A 20,108-nucleotide genomic window follows, 5' to 3' on the forward strand; every position below is an offset into this window, starting at 1 on the left:
TGCCTCTTTGCCCGAGGTCATACATCTGACAGTTTCAGAGCCTGGTTCGGACACCAGGTCTTCTAACTCCTAATCCTGTGCCCTTTATTTTGCATATGTTACAATACGCTGAACATATGCTTGGGTAACATTTGACAATGAACGTATTTCTATAAATCCCAGTGCCGTGAGATATGCTTGCAAATGGGCTCACGCATAGGGTATGTTCTGCTAATGAACTAAAACTACATCTTTCTTAAGTAAGAAGGAAAGAGTCCTTGGACAGGCAGTCCACCCCACTGTGTCCCTTTCATGTTCTGTAGCCATGGACCAAATAGAGTCACCCATGAAAAAAATGCTCCCAAGGTCAGATTCTCTCCTGGCCAAAAGTGTGTTTAAGGACCCAAAACCTTGCATTTTCAGAAACAGAGCCTCCTCTCATCCCCCACTTAAAATTTATCCATACATAAGAGACTTGCTCTAGTATTAATACAGAAACATCAAATTAAAACCTATCACATAATTCACTAATAACACACAGAGCTGTAACTCTATCCCATACCTCTCAAGGTATATCTTTTCAAAACTCAGGTTGCAGTTTAATTAAATGACTAGGTGAAAAATCTTCCCTTTCTTGAAAGACGCTCAGTGAGATGGGCTGAGCCAGTGGCTACAACAATGGGCTCAAACATAGCAACAACTGTGAGGACGTCATAGCACCAGGCAGCATTTCATTGTTAGGGTCGCTATGAGTCAGAACTGACTCAATGGCACCTAATAACAACAGATGAAAAGTAATGATGTCTCTGTGAAAAAAAAAATATCATTTAAATATAAATTCAGACTCACTGTCACTAATACATATGCCCCCCCCCCCGCCCTTTTCTCTCTTTTTTACAAATGCTATGTGCTTTAATTTAGTAGGAAATGCATGTTACAAAAGCCAAGAGTAGTCCCCAAAAAGAGGCCTCACCATCCAGGGACCATTCACCACTGGTCTGAATTAATGTTCTCCTACCACCACCTGGGGGTAACCGGGGGGACAGTTTCTTCTCCAACACCCATCTTTGGTCTCCCAGCCTTCCTTTATTTTCACTGCTTTTCTGGGCTGCTTCTGAGACCTTCCTCCAGTCCCCCAACCCTCCAGCCCTCACCTTTCCACTGGACTGTAGCCCACACTGTCAGCTTAAGTGCCTAACTAATCTTTGCTGCAAATTATGTATTATTAGACCAATTTCATCTCATATTATTCCACTTAGTTTGCCAGAGGTTTAAAGGATTAAACAATCCTTTGGGTATTTCCTGTTGTCCTTTTCTTCTTTTACACACAGAAGCATCCTTTGGACCTGGGGGTTAATAACCTTGGGTCTGTGGCTAGCTTTAGGGAACCTGTGAGTCCCCATTAGTGGAAAGCAGAATTATGTGAGCATAAGCGTGTTTTCCTGGGGAGTGGCACTGTAGTTTTTCTCAAATCCTAAAAGGGACCCATGACCCCCAAAATTGAAGAAGCATGGCAGCTATCAGAGACCTTGCCCTTGGAGCCCATGCTCTCGCCAGGTCCTTCTGTTTTCACTTGAGGCCTGGGCTGGGCTCTGGTTTTTGTCCGTCAGGCCCTGGAGAAGCAGCCTGTTCCCATTGACCTCTCCCGACCTGCTGGGTTTTGCCTCCTGTGCTGTCTCTCCAGTGCCCTGCCCGTCAGCTGGACCTAACGTTAGATTGACTGTTCCTTACCCCTTTCCAGATCCTCATCCTCCATGTAAGGTATTCTTATCTCGTTTATTCCCTAAGCACCTTTGCTTTAAATGGTTTATCCTAGTTTCTTTTCTGAATGTAGAGTATCTGCAGAAGTTTCCGTCACCCCTCTGCCTTCTTATCAGTCTACCTGGCCCATCCCAGAGCCACTGTTCTCCTTAAAGGGTGACACATTCCCTTCTCAGGTGGTCACTTAGCTCAAAAGATGAGTAGCATCCCCATGCCCTGAGAAATCCTGGCATTGTCTTCCTTCACACCGAAACCAACCAAACCCATTGCCATCAAGTCAATTCTGACTCATAGCAGTCCTGTAGGCCCCCTACAGTTTTAAGACCCCACATTTAAGTGTCACCTAGAGTCAGCTGCAGTTTATAAGTAGGCTTCACTTTGCCACCATCTGACTTAGTAACATCTGTCACTCAGTCTTAGGATAATGCCTGCTACATTTTCTTGTTAATTTTTAAATGTTGAAGTTGGGAATAATTATACATCACTGATTGAATATGAAAAAGATAAAACTGGAACATAGACTTCCCATGCTTTCTTTTGATTTGTGTTTTGTTTTGGTTAAGGCCTCTTGTAAGAGAATTTCTTATATCCTGTGCTCCTGATTTGCCTCCCGTGAAGTATCTGAGGTGCAGGAGAGAGCACAGTTAGCTAAGGTATCTGGTGCCTAGGCCATATGAGCCTCAGTGAGCTGACCCCAGCACCATAAATCATAAGCAGCAGCTAGGGTGGATTTGGGACCCTGAGTAGACTGCTGCTCCAGTTCCAAGTTAGCTATCCATGAGGTCTGCGTTCCGAGCTTGCTGACATTTTCTTTAGCCCTTGCTGATAATCCGAGTGGGAGATCCGAGCCCTGCCGTATTTAGATCCCTGACCCAAGTCAGAGTGCTGAGCTGCTCTGTTGCTGTTTCTGATACACGATCCTGTGCTGAGAAAGTGACCAGCCTGCGGCCTTGCAGACTCACAGGAAAGCCTAGTCCAGGGCAGCAGGGCCAGTTCCTGTCCTCAGGGACAGAGACACCATGGCACTGCCAGATCACTTTGCCCGTCCCCACTCCTTTCAGAAGGGATCATCTGTCTCTTCATTAACTGGGAAGTAAGCCATTCTCTTGTGAAGCCAAAGCCAACTCCCTTTGGGGGCCCGTGGGGACTGCTGGAGCAGTCCCTGTGCCATCCAACTCTGTGATTTCTCTGCATGTTTCTTAAACCAGCGCTCCTACTGAAGAGGGACGATGGAAGCATATGAAGGAGTGGACATCTGACTCAACAAGAAGGCCCTTCCCCTGCTAAGAATCTTAAATGGAACTTTTCAAACTATTTTAGAGCCCACCATTCCCAGGCATTTCAGTCTATACTGTTGAAAGAACCTGTGGGAAAAGAAACAAATATTACTAGTTTTTAGTTAGCTCTGTGGGCAGGGTGTCAGGAACAACACATCACACTGCTTCCATGTGCCACTGCAACTTCCCACATTTTAAGAAACCAAAACAGCACAAAATGTTGAGAGCTGGATAAGACCCTGTGTCAGGATTTGTTTAAGGTATACAGCACCCTCAGTCAGCTGAGTCATTTTACCTCTCGTGAAAGGAGTTGTGCAGTGCCTTGTGGGAGAAAAATAAAATGGTTCTTGGTTACCACCTAGCCATAGTAGCTTATTAGTGACAAAGGCAATGCAGAATAAGGCATATATGTCCCATTCCACCCTCTACTTTCTGAGTGCCTTCTGTGTGCAAGACACTCTACTTCGTGCTTCACATCTGAGTTACTTAATAGAGCATTTCTGTGAAGAAGGCATATTTATCCCATGTTACAGATGAGAAAATAGAGGCATAGAGAGTTAATGTGCCCAAGGTATCACAGCGCTAGTCTTTGGCAGAGCTAAGATTTGAACCCAGGTGTTCGGGCTGTAGAGACTCTGTTGTCCTCCTGCACCATGTTATTGTGGCAGTATTAGGTCCCTGAACTGCATATTAGAATCATCTAGGGAACCTTAAAAATAATTAAGTCAGAATCCCTGCAGGTAGGGCTCCAGCCACTTAGGGAAGACCTGCCAGGCTGGTCAGCTTCCTGTCCTGCACTGGGAAGACAGCCTGCCTCACCTTCATCTGGGAGCCCAGCATGGGTTCTAGCAAAACCACCAGCTCCGCCTGCTTTTCTTCCCCATCTCTGCCCTCCAGATGGTGTCTTTCACTTCAGTTCTATTCCATTTAGGGCTCAGCCATGGTATAGAGAAGATTGGAGTAGGAGGTGATTGCAGGAAGAGAATTGAGTGGCCAAGGTATGATGAGGTTAGCGAGGTAGTGGCAGTGGATACAGGGGAAGGCAGGCAGGAAAGAGCTATGGAGGCAGAAGAGAGAGAACCTGTATCTGCACAATGATGAGTGAATTAGCCTTGAATGCAGTAAAAATGACTGAGGTTTAAAGTTAGTGTGGACCCTATTATAAGATCTCAAGAAAAGTTTTAAACACAGAAGAAATCATTTTTTGATGGTTACGAGGGTGGGGAGGCAAGGAGAAGAGCATCCACTAACTAGATAAGTAGACAACAATTATCTTAGGTGAAGGAAGGGATAACACACAATACAAGGAAAGTCAGCTCAACTGGACTAAACCAAAAACTAAGAAGTTTCATGAACACATGAACACTTCAAGGGACAGAGTAGCAAGGGTGGGGTTCTGGGGACCATGATTTCTGGGGACATCTAGGTCAATTGGCATAACAAAGTTTATTAAGAAAATGTTTTGCATCTCACTTTGGTGAGTGGTGTCTGGGGCCTTAAAAGCTAGCAAGCAGCCATCTAAGATGCAACAATTGGTCCCATCCCACCTGGAACAAAAGAGAATGAAGAACACCAAAGACACCAGAAAAATATGAGTCCAAGAGACAGAAGGGGCTACATAAACCAGAGACCCCATCAGCCTAAGACCAGAAGACCTAGATGGTGCCCAGCTACCACCAATGACTGCCCTGACAGGGCATACACAGAGGGTCCCTGACAGAGCAGGAAAAAAGTGGGGTGAGAACTAAAATTCTAGTAAAAAGACCAGATTTAATGGCCTGACTGAGACTGGAGGAACACCAGTCTTATAACCCCTGGACTCTCTGTTAACCCAGAATTAAAACGATTCCCAAACCTAACTCCTCAGACAAAGATTAGACTGGACTAGAAGACTAAGAGTGTGCTTCTTACTTCAGGTGGGCACATGAGACTAAATGGGCAGCTCCTGTCCAGAGGTGAGATGAGAAGGCAGAAAGGGCCAGGAGCTGGTTGAATGGACATGGTAAACCCGGGTTGGAAAGGAGGAGTGTGCTGACATATTATAGAGATAGCAACTAGGGTCACATAACAATGTGTGTATAAATTTTTGTGTGAGAAACTAACGAGCTGTAAACTTTCACTTAAAGCACAATAAAAATACAGAAATAAAGTTAGTGTGGGCAGATAGTTGTATCATTAACAAAAGTGGGTAAATAAAGAGGAATATTGTGTTTGGGAGAAGAAAAATGCTGCATTCATGTAGTACATTCTGAGTTTGAGGTGCAATAGGAACTTGAAGCGGAGGTGTCTACTGGTAATTGAAAAGCTGAGATGAGAGAGGACAGGGCTTTTTCATTTTCCCAAAGCATCAAGGTTGATTCGAACTCTTAAAAGAAGGCGAGAAAGTTAATAGCACACATCCTTATGGAACATTCAAACAGTGCTCTGTGGAGAAAGGATAATATCCATAATGTGTGTGTGTGAATGGCACTTATTTTAATTAAAATATATATATATATGTGTGTATATAAACGTGGGTGAATCTTGAAGACATTATGTTAAGTGAAAGAAGCCAGACACAGAAGACCACATGTTATATGAGTCCGTTTATATGAAATGTCCAGAACAGGCAAATCCGTAGAGATAGTAAGACTAGTGGTGGCAGAGGGTGGGGGAAGGGAGGAGTAAGGACTGACTACTAATGGGTACAAGATGTCTTTTTGGAGTGATAACAGTGTTCTAAAATTGATGATGGTGATGGTTGCACAACTCTAAATATATTAAAAACTGCTGAATAACACACTTAAATGGGGGAAATGTATGGTACGTGAATTATATCCCAATAAAAAATATGTATGTATGTATCCTGCTCTTGGAGCTCTGGTGGCTCAGCTACTAACCAAAAGGTCAGCAGTTCAGATCCACCAGCTGCTCCATGGAAACCCTATGGGGCAGGTCTGCTGTGTCCTGTAGGGTCACTATGAGTTGGAATTGACTCGATGGCAACAAGTTTGGGTTTTTGTGGTGGTTGTTTATATTGTACTCAAATTGTGGATTCAAGTAAAATGAAATTCTTGATAACTTTATTATTTTCTCCATTTGTCATGATATTGCTCATGGGTCCATTTGTGAGGATTTTTGTTTCCTTTTTTTTTATGTTGAGGTATAATGCATACTGAAGGCTGTGGTCTTTGACCTTCATCAGTAAGTGCCTCAAGTTATGTGTCATGCAGATGACACAAACTTTCAGCAAGCAAGGTAGGGTCATGTGCATATGGCAGGTTGTTAATGATTCTTCCTCCACTCCTGATGCCACATTCATATAGTCCAGCTTCTCGGATTATTTGCTGAACATACAGTATGGTGGAAGGATACAACCCTGATGCACACCTTTCCTCATTTTAAACCACGCAGTATCCCCTTGTTCTGTTCAAACGGCTGCTTCTTGGTATATGTACAGGTTCTGCATGAGCACAATTGTTTTGGGATTCCCGTTCTTTGCGATGTTATCCATAATTTGTTATGATCCACACAGTTGAATGCCTTTGAGTAGTCAATAAAACACAGTTAAACATCTTTCTGGTATTCCCTGCTTTCAACCAAGATTCATCTGACATCAGCAAAGATATTCCTCATTCCACATCCTCTTCTGAATCCAGCTTGAATTTCTGGCAGTTCCCTCTCAGTGAACTGCTGCAACCATTTTTGAATTATCTTTAGCATAATTTTACTTGCAGATGATACTAATTAATTAATATAAAGTAATGTGTACGCCTTATAAAATTAAAAGGAGCATGCCTGGCAGCCTGCAAAAAAGAACTAAATTTGAGTCTTTTAACATCACTCTAAACACAATATTTGATATTGTCTACACTTTAGTGCTCTGTTACTGTTGGCCTAGCTATCTGATGTGGTATTTTCTCTTGCTATTGTTTTAAAAAAAGTTAGGAAAATTCCCAATTTGCTGGTATGACGGGAGGGAAATTTTGTGCGTGCATAAACATAAATCTCTCTCCAAACTAAACACATGCACAACACCTTCAGTTTGAAGAGAACACTCTATTTAGTATTATTTCCCAAAGCCTTGCAAAGTAAGTTAATATTCTGTGTTCATTTTATTAATGTTTTTAAAGAAAATAAGGCCTGAGAAGTTTTCTTCAAATACAGCTTTTAGATCTGGAGCGAGAACAAATTCTTACAAGTCTCAAAGCTTCTGCCTTTGCGTGGCTTCCTCCATCAATCCCTCAGAGGTTTTGCTTTCCAAGAAGCAGGCTGAGGCCTTGAGATACTCTCTTGCCGGAATAGATCCAGATTTATTCGTGTTTTGCACAGCTTTGCTTGTCAGTGTAAAAGGAGAAATACCCGTTGCAGTCGAGTTGATTCTGACTCATAGTGACCCTATAGGACAGAGCAGAACTGCCTCATAGGGTTTCCAAGGCTGTAAATCTTTACGGAAGCAGACTGCCAGAACTTTCTCCCTCGACAGCTGGTCGGTTCGAACCTCCAACCTCTTTTTGGTTAGCAGCTAAGTGCTTTAACCACTGCGTCATCAGGGCCCCTTAGAAGAGAAGAAATAGAACAACTGTATTAGGAGAGGTTTCCATTCTTCCCAGAAACTGTTCTTCCTTGCTCACTGGATGGCTGCTATCCAGAGAAACCCACGAAGCAGTGGTTTGTTCACTGCTGCAGGCTGATCTCCTGCCCCTCAGAAGCATATGCAATGCAAGAGGACTTGCGGCTGGTTGTGGATTTTTCTGCAGATTCAGCAGAGCACTGCATGTTAACAGTCAGCTTAAAGAATGCTGAAGTCATGTGTCAGTGCATACCAGGCTAACTCTCTGCAGCCGAAACTTGACTTCAGGTAGGAAGTCACACAGAAATGTTACTACCTGCTCTTGATTCTCCATTTGGGGCCATGAATGGCATATTTCAAATCCACAGATAGTCCAAAAACAACCTTAGCCTTTCTTGCAACCGCTTCCCTCACCAAACCTCTTAGTAAAGATAGTAATGAGCAGCAAAATTGGAAAATATTCATTTCACTTCTCCTCCATATACTTAATTTGCCCAACTGGCCAGAAGATGGTTCTGGATGTTCCATAAGTGAAAGCTGAGTTTGCAGACTAGGGGCCTAGAGGCCTACCCAGCCCATGAATGATGTTTTATTTGGCATTCACTGTGTTTTTAAAAACATTTGATTGAGTTGTCAACATTTAATTATTATCCACAGAAAATCTACATTTCTGGCTTCTCTTAAGAAATCCCAAAATGTGGTCTCCCTGAACCCACATTTTCAAGTAAGAATGGTGCAGTGACGCCAAAGGGCAGCTCTTCCCCTCATGCTGGGTGTAGCTCCCTTCCAGTGCTCGCCAGCCCACTTACATCACCACTTCCGTTACCAACTAGTTCCTGTAGGCATTTGATTTGGGGACCTCAACAAGAGAAGGAGCTCTGAAGAGGGAAGATTTTGCTTTACTTGCAAATGTTCGTGGTGCCATAGTGCCTGCCAATATGAAATTTGAGCTACTGATGAACAAGATTATCAGACACATACCAGAGTCCTAGATTCAAACACAAGTGAAATGAGGTCAATTTAGTATACGGGACTTTAGTTCCATTTCTAATAAGGAGTAAAGACTATTTTAACTTAAAGCGGAGTTAGAAAAGTACAGAAAAAAGCACAATTAAATGGAAAACAGGTAACTTGAGTTTCTGATGCAATCCCTGCTCCCTTGCCAATACCTCAGTTTTCTTACCTGCATGCTGGAAGTGTTAGTAACTATCACCTGCTCATCTCATTGAACACTTATTCATTTAACAAAATTTACAGAGAGGGGCTGACATTGAGGATTTACAGCCTTAGAAGCGTGACTCCACACTTAGAGTTTCATTTTCCTCATGTATAAAATAAGGATCATACTAGTAAACACCTTAGTGTTTGGTGTACTCTGAATACTCAGTACTTGTGAGCTTTTATTATTCATCAAGTACTAACCATTTGCCAACCTTTGTGCTAGGCTTTTGGGAATATAAAAACAACAACAAAGATGTGCCCATGTCCTGAAATAACTTTTGTCTAGTTGTGGAGGAAGATCCTGGGCTAGCAAGTGGAGAAGTAAGACAAAGAAGTTCTCCTCAAAGTGACTGTACTGTTGAACCATAAACATACTAGCGAGGCCATGACCTGTTACGACATAATACTAAATAAAAAAGTTTGATGTAGAGCACCTCCCTTTAGTAATATATATGTCTGTACATATCTAAATATGACGGAACAAAAAAGTCTTCAACACGAGACTTTTTATAGGGGTTCCACATCAAGCTTGTAAGTCAGAGGGTGTCTCTGACATTTGAGGGAGTCATCCCCTTGGTTGAGTCAGCCAAGACCCCCCTCCCAAGAAAAATGCATGCACACAATGGTTTCCATAACATTCCAGGCTATTTTGGGAGCTCCAGGAGCCCACCTATGGAAGCAGACCCCACTTATGTCCTTGCTGAGTTTCTACACAGGATGTGGACTAAGTAGTCATTCTGGAAGAGTGGTCAGTTGCTAAAGAGACAGATGAAGCAACACATAGAAACAGGGCAGTTCTGTGTGAAGGCAGGAGGCTGAGTCGCATAGAGGTGAAATGGGCAGTGAGGGGAATTTTTGTTTGTTTGTTTTTCCCACTATATATTTCTTTCTTTGAGTCAAAACTGAATTAATAAGGCTCCTTGTCTAACTTCTGATTTTAAAATACTGACTCATGTCTCTTCAAAGACCACTGTTGCTTACATATTTCTCTTCTGGGTCAAAAGTGAATTTGTAAGGTGTCTGGTCTAGTTTCCTTATTTTATTTTATTATTGTACTTTAGATGAAGATATATAGAATGAACTAGTTTCTCATTAAATAGTTAATACACATATTGTTTTGGGACATTGGTTGTCAACCCCAGGACGTGTCAACACTCTCGCCTTCTCAACCTTGGGTTTCCCATTACTAGTTTTCCTGTCCCCTCCTGCCTTCTAGTCCTTGCCCCTGGGCTGATGTGCCCATTTAGTCTCCTTTTGTTTTATGGGCCTGTCTGATCTTTGGCTGAAGGGTGAACCTCATGGGTGACTTCATTACTGAGCTGTAAGTGTATCTGAGGACCATATTCTCAGTGATTCTCCAGTCTGTCAGACCAGTAAGTCTGGTCTTTTTTTTTTTTTTAATGAGTTAGAATTTTGTTCTACATTTTTCTCCAGCACTGCCTAGGACCCTCTGTTGTAATCCCTGTCAGAGCAGTCAGTGATGGTAGCCAGGCATCATTTAGTTGTAAGGACTCAGTCTGGTGGAGGCCGTGGTCATTGTGGTCTGTTAGTCCTTTGGACTGAACTTTCCCTCGTGTCTTTGGTTTTCTTCATTCTCCCTTGCTCCCAAAGGGGTGAGACCAGTGGAATATCTTAGATGGCCGCTCACAGGCTTTTAAAACCCCAGATGCTACTCACCGAAGTAAAATGTAGGACATTTTCTTTATAAACTATGTTATGCCAGTTGAGCTAGATGTTCCCCGAGACCATGGTCCCCAGAGCCCTCAGCCCAGTAATTCGGTCCCTCTGGGAGTTGGGATGTGTCTGTGGAGTTTCCATGACCTTGCCTTGTACTGATTGTGCTGGCTTCCCTAGTATTGTGTACTATCTTAACAGCAGTGGGGGGAATTTTTAATGAAGAAACAACAATTTTTTTTTCACATGAAATATTCCTGTATCAACTAATGTAGTCAGAGCTAGCACTTTGTACATCTGTAATTAGTATTATTGTTGGCACTTTTTATTTTTTATTGTTGTATTATTGTTGCTATTGTTAAGTCCTGAAACAGTCTTCTATCCTGTTATCTTTTTGCCTTTTCTCTAAATAGCTGTCTGTCATCTTGGGCATGAAAGGGAGTCTCAATATTTCTTAAACCAGGCCATTGCCCTTGCATAGAGTTAATTTGGCTTATTGCTTCCATCTCCCTCCCCGTACTCTGGTTCTTTTCCTAGTCTTCAACCTACAGTTCCCAAGGTGCACAGAACTGATTATACGTGGGACTTGATTATCTGTTGGTAACCTGAACTGGGCTGGCCACTATGAGCAGACTCTGCCGTTATTGTTGGATGAAACGCTTTATCATATCCTTCCAAAACAAATCCAACTACAAAATATTGGGAAATAATGTAGATTTACCAAGGGTTTGGGAGGTGGAGTGAAAAGAAAACTTGCCACATTCAGCAAAAATATCACATTAGACAATCCTCAGCTGCCAAAACCTCTCTCTTCAAAGGCCACCCCACTCATCTTTCCGTTCTTTAACTCTCCTCTTTTCATTCTTACTCTGTACTTTGGGCTCTTTAATTCAGATAGTATAACTCCTTCAGTTCTTCAATTTTGCTTCCTCATACCTATTATTTAATACTGCCTTAAATTATGAGAAAGCCACTGTGCTGAAAATAACGGTTTTGCTTGTAGCAGGCTGTAAGCAGCAAGCCTTCCTTAGTATCCATGTTATTTGTGGTGGGGTTGAGAGAAGGTTTACATAACAAATAATTCCCCCAAACCACAAATTGCCTTCTTCACTTAATATATCGAAGGCATCCATGATATTAAACCAAAACCAAACCTAGTGCCGTCAAGTCAATTCCAACTCATAGCGACCCTATAGGACAGAGTAGAACTGCCCCATAGAGTTTCGAAGGAGCACCTGGTGGATTCCAACTGCCGACCCTTTGGTTAGCAGCCGTAGCACTTAACCACCACGCCACCAGGGTTTCCATGATATTAGGACATGTAAATTTATTTCTCAGTTTTCAGGGGCTTCATAGTGTTCCATTATATGCATGTAACATGATATATTTAGCCATCTCTGGACATTTATCTGATATGTTTGCTTTTTTTTTTTTTTTGGCTATTACAAATAATGCTACAATGAAAACATATTTTGCACACTTGAGTGAGTATGTCTGTAGGGTAAATTCATGGAATTGGTATTTCTATGTCATAAATATGTACATTGTAACATTTGGTGAATATTGCTGTGCAAAAATTTATCTTCCCATCACAAGTGTAAAAGAGACCATGAAGAGACCATGTTTCAGTTTTTCCATAAACTGCCTCATTTTCTGCGTTTGTTTATTCATGTCCGTCTTTGATGCAGGAAGAGTTTAAGGTGGCTGGCAAGGAAATATAAGTAGAGATAGATGGGAAGAAAAAATGGAAAGCAAAGATAAGGACGTAAAATGGACTGGTGAATAAGGTTATTATAAAATTTCATTCCGTGCCTCAAGCAACCCTCAGATTTGGCACTAAGCATTCCAGCAGCTGATGCAAAAAAGGGAAAGCTGATCAATTATGGAATCCATGGCTAAAAACAAAGCCGTCGTTTGGGGGCATTGTAAAGAGGACATTGTATGATGCAACAAATTGTGTCTTCAGCATTGTGACCCTGTGTGATCCTCCAGCACCCCTGTATCTCCCCGTTTTCTCAGACCCAAAACATGTTGCCCGAGTATAGCCTGTTTTTAGGGGCATATGTGCCGATTAGGTCGGGTGGGGAGCAGCCTGGCCAAGACTGATAAGCCAGCCTCCTGCCGCTGAATGAGGCTGACAGCAGTGTACCCAAGAGGAGGCAACGTCCCTTGTACGCAGACCCTCCTTTCTCCTAAAGGACTCTGGGAATTGCCTGGGAGGATGGGTAGAGAAGAAAGTCTGTGTATGTAAACGAGGTCAGGAAAACACTTAAAAAAAAAAAAACTGTTGACATTGGGTAGATCCCGACTCATAGTGACCCTGTAGGAAGACACTAGTGCAGGGGAATTCCCAGGCTGGATGTGTGGCTGACAGCCAGGGGAGTGGCCAGAGTCCCGGGTGGACCTGTTCATGCTGCCCAGGGTGGAGGCAGGGATCCCCAAGGGAGTGAGGAACCAGGCGACAGCTGTACAAAGTGCAGATGCCAGAGAATGGGCTCCTGAAGGAGCTTGGGGTGTTTCAAATGTTTTGAAACTCTGACAGAGAGAGGAAATGGGGGAAGCCAGGGTGAGCTGAGTTGGGGTAGGGAGACTGGGCTAATTAGCTGCCCCAGGTGAGGGGTGGACAGAGAGTAGACTGAGGATGTGAAGAGCCTAGAACACACTGACTGATGAAAAGGAGGTCCACCTTTGAGGAAAACATGAGGGGGCTGAATACCCTGGAAAAAAGTGACATGGACCAGCAAAGAAGCCAGTTTGAGCCTTTATGTTTTTTATTTTGATGTATAGGATTATTAGTTTCCCTTGTGGTTACCTTAATATTTACCCCTGTTTTTCTAAGTTTAAACCAATCTTTTATTTCTTTATATCACCATGACTTCCTCTCCATATGAAAGATCTGTGACATTTTTTAATCCCTCTTTTTTATTTTAATGTTGTCATCTTTTACATAACGACATCTCTGTTTCCCTATTTTTAGTGTTTTAGCTTTGATTTATTTTTGTGGTTTCCCTATCTGCGTTGATATCTGGTTGCTCTGTCCTGCATTCTAGCCTTGGCTTGTTATCTGATGTTATTGATTTTCAAACTGGAGGACTCCCATTAGTACTTCTTATAATTTTGGTTTGGTTTTTGCAAATTCTCTAAACTTCTGTTTATCTGGAAATGTCCTAATTTCACTGTCATATTTGAGAGACAGTTTTGCTGGATATATAATTCTTGGCTGGCAGTTTTTTCCTTCAAGGCTTTATATATGTCATCCCATTGCCTTCTTGCCTGCATGGTTTCTGTTGAGTAGTCTGAGCTTAGTCTTATTGACTCTCGTTTGTAGGTGACTTTTCATTTATCCTAGTCACTCTTAATATTCTCTCTTTATCTTTGGTTTTGGCAAGTTTGATTATATTATGTCTTGGTGACTTTCTTTTGGGATCAGCCTTGTGTGGGGTCCATAGAGCATCTTGGATAGATGTCTTCTCATCTTTAACGTTATCAGGGAAGTTTTCTGCCAACAAATCTTCAATGATTCTCTATGTATTTTCTGTTATTCCCCCCTTTCTGGTACTCCAGTCACTTGTAGGTTATTCCTCTTGATAGAAAAAGAAAAAAAAAAGTCCCATGTAATTCTTAGGGTTTCTTCACTTTTTTTAACTCTTTTATCTGATTTTTCCTCAAATATATTGATATCAAGTGCTTTATCATCAGTCTCACTAATTCTGACTTCCATTGCCTTAGTTCTGCTCCTATGACTTTCTCTTGAGTTGTCTAATTCTGAAATTTTATAGTTAGTCTTCTGGATTTCTGTTTGCTGCCTCTCTATGGATTCTTGCAGCCTGTTAAATTTGTCATTATGCTCTTCTTTAACCTTCTTAAGTTCCTCTATTACTTTGTCCGTGTGCTCCTTGGCTTGCTCTGTGTTTTGCCTGATCTCCTTCCTGATCTCTTGAAGAGTTCTGTATGTTAATCTTTTGTATTCCACCTCTGGTAATTCCAAGAAGTCATCTTCATTTGGAAGATTTCTTGAATTTTTGTTTTGTGAGCTTGCTGAAGCCATCATGGTCTGCCTCTTTATGTGATTTGATATGGAGTGTTGTCTCCAAGCCATCAATAAGTTATTGTATTTAATTTATTTTATGTTTGCTTACTGTGTCACATCTTCTTGTTTTGTTTTGTTTTGAATATGCCCAACTAGGCTGCTCATGTGAGCTAATTTGATTATTGGCACCTCCGAAGCTCTAACATCCTGTCACCAGGTGGTTAGAGCTGTTACTAGGTATGTGAGCCCAGGAGTCCGTTTACTTTTCTTGTATGGATTCAGCTCAGGTATCCAGGTAGTCAGTCACCAAGAGTGTGGTACAGGCTCTCACCTGCAGTCCTAGGCGGGCAGGGGTGATTGGTGTAGGCACAGGTGTCTGACTGTGGTAGGGGTCACTCGCTGAGCAAGGCAGGGGGCTGACAGCTGCCCAAGTGTCTGGGAGGGAAGCATGTCCCTGTTCCCTAAAGCACATAGGTGGGTGGGTTTTACAGCTGCAATATGAGCACCCAGTGCTGTTGGCTGTAAGGACTGGGAGGCACTGCATATTCTTGGACCCCTGCCTTGGGTGGCTAGGTGGGAGGGAGTAGAACTAGAGACCAAGTAGAAAAGGAGCTGAGAGAGATCCCAACATGAACTTGAATTTGGAGTCAGGGTGAACTAGCAAGAAAAGAGAGTAACTCCAAGGGTCAGAGCTGGCAGGTCGGCTGGCAAAAATACAAAACAAAACTGAGTCACAGAAAGTTTTTTGTCCCCAACTCCACTGAGCTGTGGATAATTTTACACTCAAGGTACCCACATACTATAGTATGAACAGCTAGGCTCGTCCTGTAGAGAACATGTTATCCGGATATATCAGAGACAGGGAAAAAGAAAAGAACATGTGCCTCGGTGTCATGAATAAAGGGGAAATATCCCCCTTTGTGATTCCCTAGGTGATAGTAGGGGAAAGTTACCCAAGGAGAGGTGTAGGGGAAAGGTAGTAGAAATCTGATTGAAGGGACTTTTTTTGAGCATTACCCTGGGGAGCCACAAAAGGGAGACAAGGATATAAGAACAGCAGGAAGCTACAATGGGAGTAAAAGAAACCTAAAGAATCATTGGGACAAGACTATTGGGGATACACTGTGACAAGGGGAGAAAACGAGGTACGTTTTCTAGTTAGAGAAGATTGATCCATTCAAGGGGCTTTAAAATAACTTAATTTTTTTTTTTCAAGCACATCCACAGGAAAGTTTGAGTTTTGAATCATCATGAGTTTTGACCAGTGCAGATGTTCTGGATTTTAGCTTCACTCACATGGATCCTGGTCCACTGTTTAAAACCCTACTGCCCTTCTCATCAGTCTGCTACCTGGCTGCTTTTGCTATACCTGGCAGCATTGCTTCCTCCTCTTCCGCACGTGCAACCTCCCTCCAGCTGATTGCACTGGCAGAATGTGGCTGATGAGGAAATATGATCCAAGCTTAGGCTGTTTTACCAGAATATTATATAAGTTAAAAAATAATTCAGATTTACATGTGGAATAACATGAAAATGTAATAGTAAAGTTTCAATGTTGGGATACCGTCTTCTATTTTAAAAGAGATTTAAGAATGAATATGTTAGCCAGATGACTTCAGCTGTCTCATGTAATTTAAATAGCTTTTTATTAAGACTTTCAAGTCACAGATGAAATTAATTTATTGGAATAATGTGCAGAACATGATTGAATATGTAAAATTTTAATAAGAAATGGAGCAAAGGTTACAAAAAGAGACCTATTTTCTTATTGTCTAGATAGCCACCAGACTTAAAACAAACCAAACCCATTGCTGTCCATTCCATTGCGACTTATAGCAACCCTATATATAGGACAGAGTAGAACTGCTCCAGACAGTTTTCAAGGAGCGGCTGGTGGATTCGAACTGCCAATCTTCTTGGTTAGCAGCCGAGCTGTTAACCACTGTGCCACCAGGGCTCCCTAAATAGCCACAATTTTCATTAATGTCATGACCTGAAATCTTGATGAAGACTCCTGAAATCCCTTTAAAATTTATTCATCCAATGAACAGTGCTGGAAAGGTCCCAACTTTGATCAATGTAATGATTTTGATTTCAAACTCCCACCCAGTTAAGATTCTTAATCATTTTCTTGTAACAGAGAGCTCTGACCAAAACACAGGGGTAGGAGTATTACACAAAGGTTTTTTCTCTTTTTCTTCATCTCTGATTACCCAGAGAACAACCACAGCAAAATGTGGAGGAGAGCAGAGGGCACTTTTGCTCAAAAGAACAGAATTCGGTAGTAGAACATACTGGTGAGGCTTCTCCTTCCCAGGGTGGTTTTCGTGAAGATTTTGTTCCCCTCAGTTGGGTGTAGCCTTGACAGGAGAAGGTGGGGAGCCAGGAGCCTGGACCATCAGCCCCAACTCAGATGCTCTTAGGGCAGGAGAAGGCTCCCCATCCTTTTTTGTTTATCCTTTATTCCAGACCCCTGCCTTGAAAAATAGTTTTTGCTTAGTATGTAGATTAAAAAAGGAAAAAAATAAAAAAGTGCCATTGAGTCATTTTCAACTCATGGCAACCCCATGTATGACAGAGTAGAACTGTGCTCCACAGGGTTTTCAGTAGCTCATTTTTTGGAAGCAGATCAACAGACCTTTCTTCCAAGGTGCCTCTGGATGGACTTGAACTGACGACCTTTCAGTTAACAGTTGAGTGCATTAACCATTTCACTACGCAGGGACTCCACCTTATCTCGTATCAGTATGCAGTTCCCAGTGGTCTTGAGTACATAAACCTTTGAGTAAGAGCGCTTATCAAAGTTTCTGACTTTTTTGAGGCCTGAATCCAACAGCTGCAAGTAATTTTCTCATGCTTCAGAAACAGTGAAAAACAATGGAAGAAACATGGATTTTGGAGTTAGACCAACCTGAACTGAAATCCTGGCATCTCCTCCACTTACTGAATATATAAACCAGTTGCCACCCAGTCAATTCCAATTCATGGAGACTTCATGTGTGTCAGAGTAGAACTGTGCTGCATGGCGTTCTCAATGCCTGGTTTTTTGCAAGTAGATCAACAGGCCTTCTGATCAAACCTCACCCTTTTTGTTACTGGCTGAGCAAGTAAACCATTTGTACTACCCAGGGATTCCAGTATATGAATACCAAGTATATATTTCTCTAAGATATCTTTTGGCGCTTCAAATTATAATGTTTTAAGATAATGTCCTTTTCTACCATGATCTTAAGCAGCTTGTATAGTGCTGAACTTCAAAAATGTATATAGCATGTATATTCTGACTAATATAGGTAATTTACTACTTCATAATTTCAGCAGCAACAACAGTCCACACTCAAACTTCTTCCCCAGCACTACTGAACTGGAGTCATTGCAAAGCATTTTAGGCAAAAGCGTTGTGAGAGTTGAGGATTGTTCTCCCAAAACTCCACCACCTTCTGCAGTTCTGGGGTTTTCTGCCTTGGCATCTAACTAGGCGAGAGGTTCAAGCACACTTGAATCAGAACCCGTGCGACCTGTGGGCTGCCGAATTTGCAGGTGGCGTTCTCCTCCAGGTGGAAGTCTTACTTCCTCTGGTTCACACCACCTGGCAGGAGCCCCAGAGAGGTGGAATTCCAATGGATTGTGTTTGGGCCTCCAGAAACTACGGCAGAAGGTATTTACTGGGTTAGTATGACCCAACACACAAATATGTGAACACAGAGTAGTCACTTCCCACGGCAGCCAGAAGGAGCTATGCAGTTCAGGTTGTGAAATAGCACCTGTAGTTACTTAGAAGGGCGTTTGGAATTCACAGAGAGGTTGGTTTTGTTTTAAACTCTGCTTATTGCGCTAGTAGTAGACAATGGGTGTTGATTACGCTTTATTCTCCTTAATATAAGTGCTTCTCGAGGGAGGCGTTTGCCGTGTTTCTCCAGGGAGACGTGGTGACATGGAATTAGGTCTTGAAACCAGGTGTATGGCAAAAATAAATAACCCTAGAGAAAAAAATACCGAAATTAAAAGTAAATGTGAAAATATGAGACTATGAACAAAAGTACATTTGCATTCAAGACAAGAAGATAGAAGAGAAAATATTTTAATACTCTGACATTATATGATGTAGAGAAATAGGTACATAATTTTTGTTGTGTATGAGGGAATGAGATAAATTACGCAGAAAGCAAATTTTCTCCATTGCTGGAGGGTACTTGGGATTGGTATCAAAGATCTCTTGAACTTGCACGTGGATTCAGTGTTGTTTTTTTACTTTGTCTCAACATATAGGTCCCAAATATTGAACTTGCTCCCCCATTTCTTTTTTTCATTTGAACAAGAGGCAGGTGAGAATAAATGCAAACATACAATTGTAAAAGCCTCTCTCTTCCTCCACGTAACTTTTGACAGCAGCTACAGACAATGAAACCTGCTGGGGATGCAAGTGGATCCTGGTAAGGTATTACCAGGTGGGAGGAACATGCTGGTGGAAGAATCCAGCCTTCATTTAATGAATGATGTCAACGCCTGTGATTTTGAATGGCATCCTTGGAAATCTCGGCCCCTCCCTAGGTGCCCAGGGCTAGGTGAGACAAGTAGGAAGAGAAGAGAAAGATTATATCTTGTTAATTGACCTAATCTCATCTCCTCCCGCATGACTATAGATGATTTATAACACAGAACTTCCTTTAATTTCATCAGACTGCCTCACCCAGAAACAATGTACGATGTAGGGTGGTGATTGTGAACAAGGAGATACTTTGCCCTTAACTCTTGTCATTATTTCCTCCATGAACTTAGGAAAAGCTGACGTGAACTCACTTTGTGTTTTTTTTTTTGTTGTTCAGTGCAACTTTAATCGATCAAATTCTCTGTTCCAAACAGAGTGTGAAGCCCACCCATTATATTCCTAACTTTGTATTATAAATGTTGGACTCTGCAAAAGCCGCAACAGTAGTGGTGGAACGGTGTGGATAATGAAAGTTTTGGTCTCGGAAAGAAAAAGGAAAATCTGTTCAGAATTGCAAAGCCAAGGAGTCTGGCAGTTATCCTCATATTTCTAGGTGATTAGACAAATTGTTAGTTACCACATATGTAATTTATTAGTAATTGCTCTAATTTGCCTCCTAAATTTCTAAGTTGCCAGTTCACTGAGATCAACGATTTTGTATCCATAAAATAGAAATCATGTGATAATTTAATGAAGTAGCTAGCCAGTTAGGGCGGTTTCTGTGCAAATGCAGTTATTGCCAGTGTAGTTTAGAAAGTAAGGGAGAAATAAGTGTCCAACGTCTTAGCAACCTAGTGACTGATATCACTCACTGGGACGAAAATGTTACACACAAATTTTCCTTTTGTGGATGCATGGATACTAAGATAAATGGCTTCCCTTTTGGTTGTGTTGCACTCTAAAAGGAAAGGCATTCTTGCTCCATAGAGCATTGTAGGGACAGCTGTGTGATGGGTGCTGGAGCCCTCCAGTGGGTGGTCTGGGAGGCTGGAAAGTCTGCAAATGAAGGCAGAGCAGTGCTAGACCCTCAACAGGGATGCTGCAGGCAGGGTCAGCATAGGACTTTTATTTTTTATTCTCAAAGCAAATGTTCTAAGTCACTCAAAAAATAATGAACTGACTTCA

General features: G+C 42.0%; 1 protein-coding gene across 8 annotated transcripts in view; it reads left to right on the forward strand.

The window, feature by feature from the left end:
• Positions 1 to 20,108, forward strand: part of MARCHF3 (membrane associated ring-CH-type finger 3) — a 186,967-nt gene that overhangs the window by 43,021 nt on the left and 123,838 nt on the right. The window contains exon 1 of one of the 8 annotated variants that reach the window (XM_064275641.1): positions 1 to 20,108. This exon is cut by the window's left edge and continues 13,992 nt beyond it; it is cut by the window's right edge and continues 8,119 nt beyond it. The exons of the other annotated variants lie outside the window; for them this stretch is intronic. The gene's annotated coding sequence lies outside the window, so the exon portion shown is untranslated. 8 annotated transcript variants of the gene reach the window in all.

This window comes from Loxodonta africana, chromosome 2 (genome assembly GCF_030014295.1).
Source record: "Loxodonta africana isolate mLoxAfr1 chromosome 2, mLoxAfr1.hap2, whole genome shotgun sequence".
Taxonomy (NCBI): Eukaryota; Metazoa; Chordata; class Mammalia; order Proboscidea; family Elephantidae; genus Loxodonta; species Loxodonta africana.